This window comes from Neovison vison, chromosome 5 (genome assembly GCF_020171115.1).
Source record: "Neovison vison isolate M4711 chromosome 5, ASM_NN_V1, whole genome shotgun sequence".
Taxonomy (NCBI): domain Eukaryota; kingdom Metazoa; phylum Chordata; class Mammalia; order Carnivora; family Mustelidae; genus Neogale; species Neogale vison.
In genome coordinates, this window is record NC_058095.1 from 138,583,400 (window position 1) to 138,601,503 (window position 18,104).

Below are 18,104 nucleotides of genomic sequence, written 5' to 3' on the forward strand. Positions count from 1 at the left end.
CACACACACGCGCACGCGTGCGCACGCACACACACACAGAGCTTTCTGGGAAGAACTCAATGATATAAGACAAAAAAGACAGCAAAAGCGCATATGTATGTACTTTGTGGATAAACACATACAGAAAGGGAAAATATGATCTGAAATTCTCTTCATAAAAAGGGAGGATACCAAACAATGCCATACAACAGGAAGAAACACAGAAAGTAAAGATGGCAACAAAGGCAAATCATGTTTAAATGAGCTACATAATACTCATCCTGAAGAAAATAAATACACAAATTGAAAACATGATTTGTCCCAATCAATGCTATTAGTGGAAGAAAACCTTCCACTCTCTAAGAAACTTTGATATAATTTGTTACCTTAGTCCAGCTCGTAAAATTCAGCATTGTTTGCCACAGATTAACTACTGTAGAGAAGGTCATAAAATTCAGAAAATATTAGCTGCTACACATATGTATTTAACAAAAACAACTGAATAAAAATACCAATTCTTATAACATAGACCTGACCTTAATATGCTAAGAAGTAAGAAATAATTAAACCTATATTTACAAGACTAGAATAATATAAATAGAACATTTGTTACTAAACAAACCTCTTAAAATTTTTTATGGATGTAAAAATATAGTTGCAGAAAAGTACACAAATCATAAGTATATATATCGACATTTTACAAAGTAAATACACCTGTTTAACCACGATCAACATCAAGAAAGAGAACTGCAGAATGTTATGTCCCTTCTCCTTCATTAGCTCTTCAAATGTAGACACTCTTTTGAATTCTGTCAGCACAAATTTCTTTGGCCTGTTTTTGAAATTCATACAAATCAAGTCATACAAAATCTACTCTTCTGGTCTGACTTCTTTTTTTGGGAAGGTGGGAATGTCTGATTTCTTTACTCAATATTATGTTTGGGGCATATCTGTGGTGTTGTGTTAAGTATAGTTTACACTTTTTCATTGTATAATATTCCATGGTATGTACAGAATATTCTACTATTGATAAACACGGGTTTGTTGCTATGAGCATTCCTGTACATTTACTTTGGTGCATATATATTTTCGTTTCCATGGAGTATATACTTAGGAGTGGAATGCTGGGTCGTTGCCTCTCCATGTATATTTTAATATGAATATATAGCGTTAGTAGAATCCTGCCTAATAGCTTTCTAAAGAAGAACAAAGCACTTTTTACATAATAAGGAAATCTCCCTATGCCCCATGAAATTTTCTTTTAGGTTACAAAAAAATTAGCAAGAAAAGAAGTTGACCAAAATTAAATACACATGCCACAGACACAATTCTCAGCCAGAAAATAGTGTGCTTAAATTGAAACCTGAATCGATTTCTCCTATCTCTGTCAGCCAATAGTATTTATTATGCCTCACCATGAGTAGAAAGCAGTGGTAGGCATCACCTCCAACTCTGATGCAGGCTGCTTAATGAGTTCGTTGAATGCACTAGAAAATGATTAGTTCATTGAGTGGCTTCCCCCAAAGTGTGCCATGTGACTAAAGTTACATATATACTCCCACAAATCTCCGTCGTATGTGGCAGACACAGGACCCACTCTACGTCATTCACAACATGAGGCACAATGCTATTCATCTAACATACTGGCTCTCCTTTTAGAACAACATAAGTCCTGCTGTTTGGCCTATACGAGTGCTTTTTCAGTGGGTAAATGGAGGCTGCTCTTCCTCATAGCCAGTCTTATACAGGTGAGGGCTTAGACATCATCGTAAGTCAATCATGACACTAGTGAGGCTCACCTGTTGCCGAAATAGGAATGCACAGCTTAAGAAGCAAATCCAGGGGTGCCTGGGTGGCTCAGTGGGTTAAAGCCTCTGCCTTCGGTTCAGGTCATGATCTCAGGGTCCTGGGATTGAGCCCCGCATCGGGCTGTCTTCTCTGCAGGGAGCCTGCTTCCTCCTCTCTCTTTGCCTGCATCTCTGCCTGCTTGCGATCTCTAATAAATAAATAAAATCTTAAAAAAAAAAAAAAAAAGGAAGCAGCAGCAGCAAATCCAACTCCTAACTCTATCTACCAGGCATGGCAACAGTCACAACTCAGAACATCAGCAGCCTCCAAACAACATTCAAGTTTATGTCAGGGAAGCCTATGCTTTAGTCCACACTCACTTCTCCCCAAGTTTTCAATAGCTCCTAAGGAGAAGGAGTTGAGATCTGAATCTCTTCCCTCCAAGAAGGTTTCTCATCTGAGACTTTCCCCTACTTTTCCCCAGAAACAATTATGGTATATGGAGTATTTTTTTTTTTCTATTTTGGGGTGGGGTGTAGTTTATACATATTAAAAATGAAATCTTCACCCACTAGCACACAATCAGTTTATCCTTCCCTGGCTCCACATAACCTTTCTTCTGACAACTGACTCCTCTGTTCACCTGACCCTTGATGATCATTCTCAGAACTTCATACTTTACCTTGCTGCTATTCTCTAGCATAAGGTACCATTTCCATCCTTATTTTCCTAGAGAAGTGAGGTCCTTTCCTGGATGGCCCTTGATTTCAGGCCACCCCTTCCCAAACCCTTACACAAATTCCCTCATGAACCCCTCCAATCCCCTGCCCCTTCCCAGACAGTGAGCCTGCTTCCATTCTCTCTGAATCTCCAGTTTTGATCGGCATAGTTCTGTCCTCTCTGCTTCCAAGCTGTTTCCTGGTGTTATCATCCAGAGATATTTAAACTTCTATCTGAATGACTCATCCCTCCTCTCCCAGGCAGTTCAAATTACATTTCCAGGCCTGCATCATTTGACTAAAGTTTCTTAAACAAACATCAGAATCCTCATTAACAATTCTATTTCAATTTTTTAGACTCTACCTTAACCAAAACAACCTGAAAAATATAAATAATTTGTGGGGAGAAACTCTTTTTCAGAAATGCCAACATACCTAAGCTCTTCTTCTCCACCAGACAAATTTTTATTCATCAGTTAACACTCAGCTCAGATATCATCTCTATAGAACCTGCAGCAACTCCTTGAGACAAAGTTAGTCATTTCAATTTTTGAGCTTCATAAGACCATTACAGCATTTAACATGTTGTACTGGAATTATCTACTATGATGTGTGCCTTCTCCATTGGGCCATGAACTCCACAAGAGGAAGGGCTGTGCCTATTCATCTTTCTATCCCCCATTTCAATTCAATTCAGCAAATATTCAACATGCAGCCCTGTGTCAATTTCAAAGTTGGTACTTAATAAATATTTCATGAGAGATGGAAGAGTGAAGGGAGATAAATTTACATTATTTTAAAACTCTTTCAAAAAGTTCTGGCAGAAACTTCCTTTTTTATTCTTATTTCCAAAAGGAGAAAGTGTATTTTTCCAAAATCCATGTTTAGACCAGGGAACCTCGAGGTTTGTTTTCCCACTTTGTTTTATGTTTATAAACCTAAATTTACGTGATGAATAACTTGAATTATATGGAATAGTACAAGTGGCCTTGGAGGTAATCTAGTCTAGAGAGACAGTTAATATATGGCACTTCAGGGCCGCTCTCCACCTCCTGCACCCGCAGCAGACAGCACTAATCGATCATGGCACTCCTTCTCATTAAGCCCACACTCAGCCTTACAATTCTCAACTCAGCACTTAACAAACAGACTGCTCTCTGGAGTTGGTGGTCAAGATGAATCCCTCTTGTCCCTCTTGGTCTATTCTCTCTTATTACAGATAAGCAAAGTGAGTCCTAGAGTGGTTAAATGACTTTGCCTAGGCCACAGAGCTAATTAGTAGTAGAGGCTGAACCAAACCTTATCACCTAAGACCCTTTCCAATACAATACACTTCTTATGTCTGTAGTTGATCAACAGGAATGACTACTTCATAGAAAATGTTAATTTAGGTTATTATATGTGCATGTGTGTTATACATTAGATTATACATTATATATAATGGTTTAGAACATTCACTTAGTATTTCTCAACCAATGGGGTCACCGGGCATAAAGACCTCAGTTGGTTTTTCATACCAATCCAATCTTCCCTTAAAGCCATGGAGGCAGGGGCACCTGAGTGGCTCAGTGGGTTAAAGCCTCTACCTTCAGCTCAGGTCATGATCCCAGGGTCCTAGGATCGAGCCCTGTATCGGGCTCTCTGCTCGGCAGGGAGCCTGCTTTCTTCTCTTTCTCTGCCTGCCTCTCTGCCTACTTGTGATCTCTGTCTGTCAAATAAATAAATAAAATCTTTAAAAAAAAAAAAGCCATGGAGGCATGGTTTTTCAAAACTGGTAACAGCTTAGTCCATGTCACTAGAATAAACACACTATAAATTATTTAGTAATCAAAAGTAAAGTGCCAAGAAAAAAAGAAGTGAAGTGCCTCTAAAATTTTGCCATAAAAAATAGTAAACACAAAAAAATTCAACAGCAGCACTGGTCAGTTTAACTGGTATCTTTCTCATAGCTTCTTAGGCTATCAAAGACATATTTGAAAAAATAGCTATAGAAATTATAACATAAGCAGGCCTTATCATCTATATTAGTTTTTCAGTTGGTTGTCCAATTAGTAATTGTCCAATAGTAATAACTGTCTCTGTATATTCACATTATCCTCTTCCACCCAGGTGCCACTGCCACCAGCACAAGTCGCGTTAGACAGGACCCTGAACTTCATAATAGTATTTTTTTAAACAACTCAAATACTGTAGTTGTCTATCTTTATCAGACATAAATGCTTATTATGTGTAAAAGGGTGTATGTAAAAGAAAAAAAAAAGAAATATTAAGAAGTACATACAAGCCATTGTTTTCTTTTCCAGAGCATAAGTTTCAAATTCTCTAAGGGGTGGACTTGTTTCTTCCCAATAGACCAGGAGGAGTATAAGAAAGAAACCAAAGAAAGTTGAAATAAATTAAAATCTCAGAATCCTTAGCCTCTTTTTCTTTGAGTAGCAAACTGAAAAATACTCTCAAAGAATCAACACCCAGGATACCTCATTACCACAAGCAGAGAGGTAAATAAGAAATAGAGTAAAGAAAAAGCAACCCCACAGCCTGAGAATAGATAAAAGAAGAAAAGCTAAGTTCTTAGACACGGAATCACAAAAAAGTTAGTCATTTTAGGAGAAATGAAATAAACTATTAGCAAATAACAATGATAATGGGAGGGGGGATGTCTGATTTTTGTGGACCAAGAAAAAGTGGTTGTTATTGACCTCTGGTTGATATTTGGGCAACCTGTTTCCATTTATTTCAAGGCATGAATTACAAGGGTAGCAGACTTATGACAGTGGCCCTATAGACATGCCTCTTCAGAGACCTGACGTATCAAAGCAAAGCATTAGCAATTTAATTTTTGCAACAATCCTTAGGAGAAATAGTGATGGCTGCTATTGCGGTACTTACTTAGTGCTTTTCAGACCCAGTCCAACCCTCCTACTTCCGGCTTTGATTGTATATCTGCAAACAGCATTTCCTAGACTAACTGCCAATGGGAGGAGCTATTGGGAGACTACCACGGAAAGAAAGGGAGAAGAGATGCTCCGACTTCAGGTCTCAGATGCATCCTTCCAGCATCTTTTGTCACTTTCAGAATCAGCTGTGTGATCCCTTTAGGAATCCGAGCAGCAACTGTGAGTTAGTCCCACTTCCCTGACAGCTATCTGTTCCCTTTTATTCTTTGCTCTTGAAAGAACGACCTCCATCAGTTTTAAGCTGGTGTAACTAATACTCGATTACCCATTTTTATAAACTGCTACATGAACTTATCATTGGGAGACAAGAAGGCAACACAATGACATGCTTTGCTGTATGTGTGTGAACTGAATAAAAGATGCATAGTGACCAATCACAGACAGAGTTTGAAAGAAGCAATGTGATTGTTCACTGATCATGATACACATCTGTTATTCACAGTGATATGCAGACTTAAGAGCTAGCGTTGAAGTTTATACTTTAAGTACTCACAGTTAATATACTGTGGTTAACTGATTTTGAGTCACAGTGTTGTGGGACTGGTGTTATTTAAGTAAACTATGGTAAGTGAAATTCATGTACATTGGGGTAGTCTAGAGCAAAGACCGCCTGTAGTTTTTATATTAAGACTCAAATATTTGAGGGTTCATAACTACATTTCTTTTGAATCATAACTCATCCATTTCAAGAAATGTACCTCCAGACTCAACTAACCTTGCTTTTGAAACATATTCATGGTAAAATGTTATGAATGAGGGCTATCCATTCCCCTCTATTCTCTATATTCTCTCATGTGATTGACACCCTTCCTAGTGTTCACATACTAGATACAAGTCATGTGGGTCACGCCCATTGACCCATTGTTTCCACTGTGGGCTGTTCTACTCAGCAGCGTTTTGTTAAGTACAGCCAAAGATTTGATGCGAGTGGGCACCTGATGCACACATAGATTATAGTTGTCCGGGACAAAGTTTGAATCATTGTTTACAATTATTCATAACTTCCTGTTTTAGAATTCTACACCCATGCTCTTTCCCATGTGACACTGTTTTATTAAAGTCAGAAAAGTATATTTACTACCATATTGATGGCTTTGGCTATGTGCCTTGCTTAAGTTGATGAAATATGGGGAGATGTGACAATGCGCCAGACTGAGGTCTCAAGAGGCATGAATTGGTCAATTATCCAACATGAGAAGAGAATGCCCAGGAAGCTGTTGCTTAGCCTGGCCCCCAGAATGAACATATGTTCATATATGTATGAATGAACGTACATACATGACATGAGCTAATGTCAACCCACAGCCGCAAGGAAATCTTCCCAGTTGACCCCAGTTCTAGATAAGTGGAATCACCATCAACCTGTGCACATGCAGAAGAACAAAGGCTTATTATAAGCCACTGGGATTTTTTTTTATATTTCCTTTCACGTCTGTGGGTTTGTTGTTGTTGTTGTTGCTGCTGTTTTATTTGCAATAGCTGAATAATATAATATAATAATAATATAGGATAGCAGAGTGCATTTATTTAGCTAATTAGAAAATCTTCCCAAAGTGTGCACTGGAAAGTACAGAAAAGAATTTCTATCTAGTAGAGAGAGCAGAATGGAGTAGAAACACAGAGAAGGCTGAGAGATTATGGAAAAGAAGCACAGAGTGGTAACTGAATAATTCTGGAATTCCAGGCCATATACGCTTTTTTTGTTTTTTAAAGATTTTATTTATTTATTTATTTATTTGACAGACAGAGATCACAAGTAGGCAGAGCAGCAGGCAGAGAGAGAGGGGGAAGCAGGATCCCTGCTGAGCAGAGAGCCCGATATGGGACAGACAGAGATCACAAGTAGGCAGAGCAGCAGGCAGAGAGAGAGGGGGAAGCAGGCTCCCTGCTGAGCAGAGAGCCCGATATGGGGCTTGATTCCAGGACTCTGGGATCATGACCTGAGCCAAAGGCAGAGGCTTAACCCACTGAGCCACCCAGGTGCCCCGGCCATATATGCTTCTGAAACCAGTTTTCCCCAAGACATTGAACTCGTAGGAAGTAGCCAGAGTTCTCTACAACACAGAGAGCTCAACTCTGACTATTCCACCCTCCTTAGATTAGGGTTTCAGAGTATATTAGAAGCAGGTAGAGTAGAGAAGAGGAAATGATGAGCCTTCCCCAGGATTCTCTGTATCTAAAGCAGATCAGATCTGAGGGTAAATCCAATTCAGATTTCTGAATGCGGCACTGGGAGTGGATGATGGAATTACACTGCATCCATTTTCCTTAACACTATCTGGGCCTTTCCTTTTTCCTAAGATATGTAACCCACAGGAAACAGTTTCCATTTCCTGAGACTTTCAAGTAATTATGAATCCATTGAGCCATTACCGTAGCCTGAGAAAATCCTTAATCCACATAATTTAATCAGATTTTCTCAATAGTGAGATGGTGCTATTTTTACCTCCATTATCCATACGAGAGGACTGAGACTGACACTGTAAATTGTTTGCTTGAGGTCACACAGTTTCTTTAAACCAAGGTGCTCATCTCCCTACTCCAACCATCTTGTGCTGGTTGTCTTGAGGAAGTAGAAGCAAGAACCAAAGAACCAACTCTGATTTTCTTTACCCTGACACCAAGATATAGGTCACTGAAAGAAACAAATACCTCAGAGGAAAAAAGAACATTTTTGTTTTACTTGCAGCAAGCATAAACAAACATATTTTTCCTTATACAGGGTGTTTTTACTCTAGTACTAGGTTTTGTTATTATACCTTTCTTCCCTGGGATTCTCCCCTTCCTACACCCTTTTTTATAATTTTTTTCTCCCTTCCCCCCAGAAAAATCCAGGGCCACCTAATCCACTTATTTTACAAACATTTGGGTGCTTATTATGAGCAAGTTACTTGGGTTTTGTAAATAGAAATTACTATATTTCAGTTGTATTCAGATTTGTAGGGATTGGATGAAAACAGCTATCCTCATACCCTGGCATGGCCCAGCTGCCCTGAGTTCTGAGCAAAAGAACTTTCTATTAAAACTGACTTAAAAGTCCATGAGTTCCATGCAATCCTGTTGGCCACATCACATTTGGGCAGTCCTCAAATGATCAGGCTGTGGTGGCCGTGTTCTAGTATACTCTATCACTGTTCTCACAACTCATTCTGTCCTCCCTTCCCACTGAAGTATCTATCAGTTATAAACAACTTCTCACATTCTTAATTTCCTCCCTCCCATTGATTCTTTTCCTTCAGCTTATAAAATATAGACATTTCCTTTCCTTTACCCAGCAAAGTCTTCAAGCTACCATACTACATTTTGCCTTCTGCTTTGAATTTCCCACATTCAGTCTCCACCAAACATCAGTCTGACTTCTCCTTGCATGAAACTGCCTATGCACTTTTGAAGATGCCATTCCACGGGTTCCTTCCATCTTGATCTTACTGCCTTCTTACTTTATCAAGCCCCCATTGGTGATGTTCTCTCCTTCACTGGCTTTTGTGACATCCTTTCAGTTAGGTCTTTTTTTTTTTCCCTAGCTACTTACTCTTTTTCGTCTACTTCAGGGGTACCCTCTCCTCTATCTTTTACAAATATTGGGGTTTACCATCCTTAGTTTTACCACTCTGCATGCTACAGGTCCTCACTGAAGAATCTCACTCAGGTAGTGTACATGGTTCTTCGACTTGTATCTGCATCCCAGACTCCTCTCCTACACTTCAGATAGCAGACATCTGCCTAGAGGGTATTTCCATTTTTATATCCCTCAAGGCCCTGAAGCTCAACATGTCACACATGAATTCAACTCCCCTTCTTGTCCTACAAACTTGCTCCCAATCCCATTGGTGCAACTCAGGGTACGACAAGAACATCACCTTTGTTGCTCAGCTTAGAAGCCTGGAGTCTCTGCCTTTGTTATACTCAATATCATCCCTGCCTCCAGTATATCTGCCTCATCACTGCAAAAATAACCACTTCACATTTCCCTGCCCTCATCTCTTCCTTCTACTCCATCCCCTTCTTTCTTCTAAACTTTCAAACTGTTCAGTGCCTCCCACTCCAACAGCTCAGGATGAAGTTCAAAGATCTTACCATGCTCTGAACCTTGTTTCTTTCCAGACTCCTTCTATCTTAGTTTCTATTTCTTTTAAAACCCTTTACATCCCAAGGGCTTCATGCTCCTGGCCACTCCTACTATTTTCGTAAATTGATGTTTACGAGAATTTCTTCCCACTAAATGTCAGGAGAGTAGATAGAGGGGCGCCTGGGTGGCTCAGCCATTAAGCAGCTGCCTTCAGCTCATGTCATGATCCCAGGGTGCTGGGATTGAGCCCTGCCTCGGGCTCCTTGCTCAGCGGAAAACCTGCTTCTCCCTCTCTCACTCCCCCTGCTTATGTTCCCTCTCTCGCTGTTTGCTATGTCTGTCAAACAGAAATAAAATCTTAAAAAAAAAAAAAAGAGTAGATAGAGCAGAAAAAGATTATAAAAGGGATGGCAAGATACTTGTTTACTCACTGGCTCCAGAGGGCAAGAAATAAAAGGAGCTGTGTTAAAAGATGTTATGCATTGGGTCCCAGGAGCAAAGATTGATAGATTTGAAGAAGGATCATGGACTTCCTCAGACTGCAGTGCAGCTTTGCTGCCCTGAAGGTGTGGTACTGGTAAGGGAGAGGGGCACTGTGAAGTGTGGGTGTATCCAGTGAAGCAGTGTTGTAACAGAGGCCACAGAAATTGGCAATAGAGGCTGTGGGGAAAGGTCCAGTTGAGTCTGGATGACAGAAGAATGACAGGGGACTAGTTAAGACTATTTAGGGAAGGCTCAGGGGTAACTGGGAAAAATGATAAAAGTGGGGTGGGAATGCTATTTACCATTATAGGGTGGAGGCCATGAAGCAAATGATATTCCTAAGTACTTGCAAAGAAAACTGAGGTCATCTAATGGGAACCCTTTGAATCTACCACCAAACTTTCTAAAAACATGATATTTTCCTCCTCTCCTTACTTTTCTCTATTACCTTCTAAAGGCAGTCCTAAATGTGCTTTGGAGTTTTTCTCATTCCCTGTGTTTTGGCACCTTAAACTATCATTGTTAATCTTTTTACCTTCCTATTAGGACTTTTCTGTGAAGATTAAACATGATTTTCTGGCCTCCCTTTATCCTACTTGCCTTGCAAACTACTGATCTCTCACTCCTACCCTTAAAAAATCTCAAGGAACCTGCCTGTACTGTTTTTACATCCTCACCTTCCTTTTGCTCTTTAGCCTATCCATTTTGTCTCCCATATCCATCATTAAAAAATAAGCAAAGCAAAACAACAACAAAAAAGACAAAAGCATATTCCGGAGTCAATGATTTCATTATCCCAAAATCCAATGGACGTTTTTCACATTTCATCTTACTTTGCCTTTTAACACTGCACACTTTATCACCACCTCCTTCCTAAAATATTTTTTGGCAGAGGGCGGCCGGGGGAAGGCTGCTATTGTAACTACCATTCCTGGTTTTGTTCCTACCCTTTGGCTGTCCTTTCCAATTCTCCTTTACAGAATCTGCCTACATTATCTGGATTAAATGTAGACTTCCTCAATCTATATGCAATCTCTAGGAATCTCATTCTCACCCATAGATTAGTATTTCTGTACTAAATCATTCTCAAATTGTTTATCACTGCATTGCAGTCACACTGGGCTTCCTTCTGCCCTGAAATAGACCATATTTAGTCCTTGTATGGTATTTTCACACAAAACTGTTTATTCCTCAAGAATATGCTCTCCCTCTAGTAAGATCCTGCTCAGCTTTCAGACCTCAACTAAAAGATCACTTTTCATAGGAAGACTTTCCTGACATCAGAGATCAGGTCAGGTTTTTTGTTTTTTTTTTTTTTTCCTTTAGAGCATTTAATTAATTTATACTTTTGCTTTTGTTCTCTGTTTTCTCTTTTGGATGGTTTCACACACACCACCCACCCTCCCCTGAACTATGGTAAAAAGGGCAGGGAAAAATAAGTAAGCATCAGTTGTTTTAATCATCACCCACCTTTTCATAGGTGAACTCTGCCATTTCTCAGTATGAAGTCTCTTTCAGGCAGCAGTACTGATGGCAAGAATAAATGAGCCACCATGTATGCAGGACTACTTCATTTACTGGCACTGGGTATGTAACCAGTGGGAGAAGTAAGTGTGCAGTACTTCCAGAAATTCCCAAGCATGTGAACTCAATTGATTCCTTTTATATACCTCAAGGATTTCATTCGTTATGAGTAGCATGCATCCTTCCAGGGCATTTCTCCAGATTGTGCCCTAAGATGGAACTGGGTGTTAGTATGCCTTTACTTTTTTCCCAAATTAAGCTTTTTGAGATAACTTAAATTCACAAGCAGTTGTAAGAAATAAAGGTCTCCTGTATCATTTACCAAGTTCCCTCCAATGGTAATATCTTGCAAAAACTGTAGTACAAAGTTAACAACCATCTAGTCAAGACACAGAACATTCCCATTACCTTAACATTTCTCATGTTGTCCCTTTACATTCACACCCACCACTTCCATAACACCTAGCAACTTTGTCACTTCAAGAATATTATACAAATGGAATCACACAGTAAGTAGCCTTTTGGGATTGGCTTTTTTTTTTTTTTTTTTTTTTTTTTAATTTCCACTCAGCACAGTCTGGAAATTCATACAAGGTATGGCACATACCAATAATGGGGTTTCTGTTTGTTTGTTGTTGTTTTTAATGCTGAGTAGTACTTCATGGAATGAATGTGTCAGATCAATCATTCACATATTCAGAAACATGTTAGATTACTTCCACTGGTTTATTATTGTGAACATTTATATGTAAGTATTTGTGTGAAAATAAGTTAAATGCCCAGGCGTATAACTTTGGTTGAAATGATGGTTGGTTTAGCTATTTTAATAAACTGCCACACTGTTTCCCAGACTGAGTATACAATTTAACATTCCCACTAGCTATCTATGAGTGATCCAGTTTCTTTTTTAATTTTTTTTTTTTTTAAGAGGTAAGGGGACAAAAGCAGGAGAGAATTTTAAGCAGGCTGCATGCCCAGAACTGAGCCCTGTGTAAGGCTTGATCTCTGGACCCTAAATCATGAAACTTGAGCTGAAAACAAGAGTGGATACTTAAGCTACTGAGCCACCCAAGTTCCTCAGTGAGTGATCCGGTTTCTGTGTATCCTTGCCAGCATTTAGATTTTGTCACTTTTTCTTTGGCTATTCTGATAGCATGTAAGAACATCTTAGAGTGGTTTTAATTTCCACTTCCCTAATGGCAGAGGATGTTGAGTATCTTTTCATGTGTTTATCTGCCACCTGAATAGTCTCTTAGGTGAAATGTCTTTAGCCCATGTACTAGCTGGATTGTTTGCATTTTATTGTTGAGCTTTTAAGGAATTATATATTCTAGATACCAGTGCTGACACATACTACATGTGGTTTGCAAATTTCTTCCATTTGTAGCTTATGTTATTACAACAAATTCTTTCACACAGCAAGCTTTAAATTTTGATGAAGTCCCATTTGTCATGTTGTACGGGACCATACTTTTAGTGTCAAGTCTAAGAACTTTTGTTTAGTCCTAGATCACACAGATTTTTCTTTTCCCTAAAAATTTTATAGTTTTATATTTAAATCCTTGATTCATTTTGAGTTAATTGTTGAATGACAGGAGAATTCGTTTTTGCCAGTAAATGTCATTTGTTCCAGGATCATTTGAAGATTTTATTTCCTACATTCCATTGTTTTTGTACCCTGTCAAAAATCAGTTGGGCTTATTTGTGTGCATCTTTAGGAGGTCTCTATTCCGTTTCACTGATCCATTTGCTTATCTTCCCATGAAAACCCCTCCATTATAAAAACAATCTCAATTACTATAGCTTTAAGTCTTGAAATGGGTAGACTGATTCCTTTCATTCCATTTCTCTTAAAATTGTATTCTGTCTTTCCATATAAACTTTTAAGATAATCTTACCTATAAAAAACTTATTGGGATTTTGGTATTATATTAAACCTGTGTGTGAATTCGGAGAATGAACATATTATGTTGGGTTTTCCAATCCATGAACTCCAGCTTTCCATTTAGGTCTTCCTTGGTTATTGGCATTTTGTAGTTTTTAGCATACAAGTCCTGTACATGGTTAGATTTTCTTTTAGGTATATCATTTTTTTTTCCAGTTTGGTTGTAACTAGCATTGCACTTTAAATTTCAGTCTCCCACCTGTTCGATGCTAGTATATAGAAAAAAAATTTATTCTTTTATGTTTATGATTCGTAGTAAGCAATAGCTAGAATTGCACACAGAAAGGCCCTAACTGTTCATCTTTTGAAAAATTCCCAGGTCCAACTGGGCAAGAGCAGTCACACATAGATTATGTAAGTACGTACATAAGTACATAAGTCACACATAGGTTATGTAAGTATGTACATAAGTAGCACAGTGAAAATCTTAGGAAATTGAACTTGGTTGAACATTAGGTCTGAATGGTGTGGTTTATGCTTTATGTGGTAATATAAGTTATGCTGAGGTGCTCTTGTGGCAGAGAAAAAGGGTGGGTCTTTTTTTGGAGGGATACCTTAGAACTCAGGCTGCAATCACCCCTATATTGAGTGGCTCCCCATGAGGAACAGAGGAGGGTCACTGTATAAATGTATTCTTGGGTACATGTTTTATAATACACATTTTTGTATTTTATATAACTCACACCCCTGCAATCAAGACCTGAGCTAAGATCAAGAGTCAGACACTTAACTGACTGAGCCACTCAGGTGCCCTGGATGTGTACTTGTAATAAATTCTATAAACTGAGCTCTATATATATAGAGCTCAGTTTATAAATATAAGTCAAAATATAAATATAAATTACAATATATAAAATATATAATATAATATATAATTATAATATAAAATAAAATAAATAGAGTATATGTATGTATATATATATATATATGGCTCATCAGCTTGGGAAAAAACCTAAAATACAAATGCATTCTTGCTTGTAGGCTGCTTTCTTTCAATTAGAACTTCCACAAATGTAGGACTAAATCTAGTCTCCCCATCTCCAGCACCTTAGAAGGCTCTATTCTGTGAGTATTCCCAATTTGAGGATTCTCTCCTCTTTTTCACTGGATATCTTGATAAAACAAAACTTAAAAACTCCTCTAGGTTAATCATAGAATCATTGGTTAGGATGCTATTTTGTTCTCAATATATGTAGTTTTCATCCATTTATTATTACCAATATGGCATACATGAGGGCTATCATGGCTAACAATCAAATCAATACTCAAAGAATATTTTTAAGAGTTACCTGTTTGATGTTTAAATTCTTACCTCATTCAGACATGACAAATGCTAAGTGCCAGAGATCTTCTATCATTCTTTAATTTCTGTTAACTCTGAATATTAACTTGATAAAAAAAAAATAAAATGTGAAATTGGCATATTACCTACTAGACTTACCACAGAAAAACTAAATGCTGCATTAAACTTAGTACAAATTTGACTGCTATCCATTTCTAACTCCAAAATTGCAGACATCTCTAAGTATTTCTTCCTAACATTAACTTCTAATAAAAAGTGATGACCATTAAGTCTTAAGTCATAGATATTACTCTTTTAAAAATGGTATGGAAACAACCCTGAAATTTTTATTTAAATAAGATCTTTGGAATAAGTAACGTTTTAACATTAAGTGTTTCAAAAATGTGGGAGATTTTAAAAGCTTACTTTGCGTTTAACTTGCACTCTATCCTCCTTGAAGTCAGAAGTCTTTTCATTAACTCCATTTCCTAAATTCAAAATCCTCAAAACAAATACATTGCATACTCATTTTATATCATCAGAATCGTGATTCTCATAGCACTGAACACAAAGTGTATTGCTCCATACTTCAGTAACACATTCTAGGTTTTAAAAAGGTGAATCAAAGACTGGCAAGAAACCACAACACTGCAAACCCTCAGATACTGGAATTAATGTCATACAACATAGTGGATTAGATAATTAGATAAAACATCACCATTACATAAATAGCTCAGGAAAATGTTCATGCTTTGCAAGGGATTTTATTCTTCCCAAGAAAATGGATTATCTTTTCAATTTTTTTTTTTTATTTTTTTGCTTAGGACATAGAAGGAAAATCTATGGAACCCATTGTCTTCCCATTTCTATATAATTTCCTTCTTTTATTCCATTTCATGCTTTGTGTTTCAGAAACAAATGTTCATGAACTTCATGGGGAAAACAAATTGTTTTCCTGAAGAAAAGCAGTTTGGAGTTGAAATTAAAAAAAATATGGGGAGTTTGTCCTTGCTATAAATTATGTGGTCTTTGTGTATTTCTAGTGCTTGTGATATTGAGAAATGGAAATTCCAGTCCTGATTCTGCCATTTATCTTACTTAATAAATGTAACGATTATCTGTCCTTTCAATACAGACTAGATAGGAGACTCTAGAAAAGTTTTGGTATGGTGGGACGCCTGGGTGGCTCAGTTGGTAAGCAGCTGCCTTCGGCTCAGGTCATGATCTCAGCGTCCTGGGATCGAGTCCCACATCGGGCTCCTTGCTCGGCGGGGAGCCTGCTTCTCCCTCTGCCTCTGCCTGCCTCTCTGTCTGCCTGTGCTCGCTCTCTCTCCCTCTCTCTGACAAATAAATAAATAAAATCTTTAAAAAAAAAAATTTTGGTATGGTGTACAAAATCCTGGCAACAACATACTGTGGAAAATACTAATAGTGTCACCACTGCATCAGTTTTAGTTCCTGTTAAAATATGAATATAAATTCGGTTTTAACACACGCAAAAAACTGAACTTATGCTGCTCTCCAAAGCTAAACTGTGGAAGTACCAACACATTTATACATCTCTGCTTTGTAAAAGATCAAACTGAAAACATAACTTGAGTTTTAAAAACAAGTGTACTTTAACCCAGTAGTTTTGAGAATGTACCTTGCAGGAATAATCAAAGATATTCAAGGGTACAGCATCATGTATATTAAAATAAAAATGGACAGACAGGCCCTACACACCCAAAATAAGGATTTAATACATTATGATTCATCTACAACTAGAGGGACTTTAAAAAATGGTATGAATCTACTATCATAAATGAAAAAAGACCACTCAACAGTATACATTATCTAACCCCATTTTTAAATGTTCTGTGATAATTTATAAATAACAGGCTATCATGCTTTTTAACTTCTAGCTTTCTATATAGTAAGATACTACATATGATTTTAAAAAAAAAATTTTAAAGACCAAAGTCATTCATACTTCATGCAGAAATATTTTTTTCAAGTTAAGTGAAGGTTGATAATATGCTCAATCTGCAAATATGTTTTAAAAATAATTTTACCCAGTACATCATTATTAACCAAAAACCTCCACTATTTCATAAGCAGCTTTAACTAGATTTGTACCAAGACTTGTGCACTTTTGAGATGATAATGTATTTTCTTGTAGAAGCAGTGTCACAAGTGGAAGACACATTATTACCGAGCTTATTTAACCCACATTATAGATGACAGGTGCATCTGCAATGAAAACAAAACAAAAAAAAAAATTGCAATATTTATCAATCAGTGAAACTGAATATGAAATGAGCATGCTGAATGCTGAGAAAGCAGGTCAAATCAGGAAAACACTGAGATGAAAACAAAATTACAGAGGGAAGTTCTAGAAACTTTCAATGGCTTTGGAGGTTGACAGCATAAGCACTTTACAGAATTTCATTTCAGAATGTGTCAGTCTTTCTTTGACACACAGTAGTTATGTTTATTACTCATGATAAGGAGAAACTTTCTAGTCCCCGAATAGAATGAAGAGACAAATTCTAGCAGTAGAGAGGCAGGTATTAAGGAGAAGGGTATGGAGGATCTGTATGTATGTTAGAAAAGGAGTCACTAGGCCACTAACAAATTGGTACCAAAGGTGACTTAGAACAATTTAAAGTGGGAATGGAGGGGAGAGAGGAGAAGAGGCAAAGTGGAGCCACTTGTACATCTATGTATATATATATGTATGTGTGTGTGTGTGTATATATATATACACACAAATATATAAATATTTTCAAAATTCTCAACTGTGAAATACCTGAGGGCTGCAAATTCTTCCTTCTATTCCATATTAATATAACTAATGCAAGATGCAGGACAATTTTAAAAAGTTAACAACTGTTTTTAGTAAGACTATTTTATTTAAAAATTTTTCAAAATATAAAAATAATAAACATTATGGATATTTAACAAACAAAACAACATAATTCAACTATAAATAATAAAAATGTTGACAACCCCACATAAACATGTAGTACTATAAACATTCTAAGCATACAAGAGTAGTTTTCTAGTTCAAGTTTTACCTTTTTCAAGTTTTATTATCACTTTGAAAAATAAACCAAAAAAAAGCTGCTACAGCTTAACCAATTACTTTCGCTCCACTCAAAGAGCAGGGAATTTTTTCCCCATGCCAACACACATTCGTGAAATGGGATACTTATGGGCACAGGTATTAAAAACTGGAACAATCCAGTCTCCAGACAAGAAAAGACTCCTTTGGTGTTTTTAGGTTCAACAATCCACAGAAATTGAGTAGAACTAAACCATTTATTAAAGGAAATCTTGTGCCAGATAACATGTTCTGAAGTAATATCACATCCAA